Source organism: Notothenia coriiceps, unplaced genomic scaffold, assembly GCF_000735185.1.
Source record: "Notothenia coriiceps isolate Sejong01 unplaced genomic scaffold, NC01 NC01_scaffold00000339, whole genome shotgun sequence".
NCBI lineage: Eukaryota > Metazoa > Chordata > Actinopteri > Perciformes > Nototheniidae > Notothenia > Notothenia coriiceps.
Window position 1 is genome coordinate 10,709,514 of NW_011333040.1, and position 1,129 is coordinate 10,710,642.

Sequence of the window (1,129 nt, forward strand, 5' to 3'; positions counted from 1 at the left end):
GTCATTAAAAACCTGGAAAACTCATGGAAATTCAAAATGCTAATTCCAGGCCCTGGAAAAGTTATGGAAAACAATATTTTTCTCAAAGTTGCATCAAATATAATTTATATTTTATATAATCGCCGAAATAGTAAAACTATAATGATAATATATTTGATGCAACTTTGAGAAAAATATTGTTTTCCATAACTTTTCCAGGGNGAAGCTCATTTTCAGACAGGTTTTTATAGAAGTGGATCAAAAAGAGAGAGAATCTTTGTTCCTGAAACTTTCAGAGTCTCTTTCCACAGAGGGGACACATGTTCATGTAGAAGAGACATGAGGAAGAGGGGACACATGTTGATGTAGAAGAGACATGAAGAAGAGGGGACACATGTTGATGTAGAAGAGACATGAAGAAGTGGATTTTGCACAATAGGTGATCTGAAAATTGAACAAGAAATGTGTCATAACTCCGGGTGGGAAGCACAACACAATAAGGACATTATCAAATTGTTATAAATGGTTTTGTGTCGTTATATAAACAAATACAATTATTTTCGCATAAGTAGCAACACTACTGCCGTGTGCCGTTCGACTCACCGTGCGTAGTTTGGTCGACACAGTTTGGAAAGCAGCCTCAACGTTTTCTGTCACCTCGTCTGCGGTCATGCCGGCGTGGGCAATACGAGCCATGCTGCGACACAGGACAGTTAGGTTAGAAAATGCAGGGGGACTGTGGGGAACTCCAAAGACACATTTCCACTTCATGGTCCGGCTCAACTCGACTCACAACATCTCGCTTCAACCACAGTCCGCTTTAAGAAGCCCAGTGACCCAAACAGAGGAACATCTGTGCTCTGCCAATTACAGGGTTCACACACTTTTTCACAAATGACTTCTCCATGACCTTTACCTAATTGTCCAAGAGCAAAACATTACTCTCTCAGCGTACCACTGAAAATGGTTTATTTTAACATGGAACAGGAAAATAAGGTCTGCATATGAAACATGTTGTTCCTATCTAAAACAAATCAAATAGTTGGCTAACTAGCTTCTACACTCTAAAGCAACTAAAATCTCCATCCATCCATCTTCTCCCGCTTATCCGTGGTCGGGTCTCGGAGGTATCAGTTCCAGCAGAGAGCCC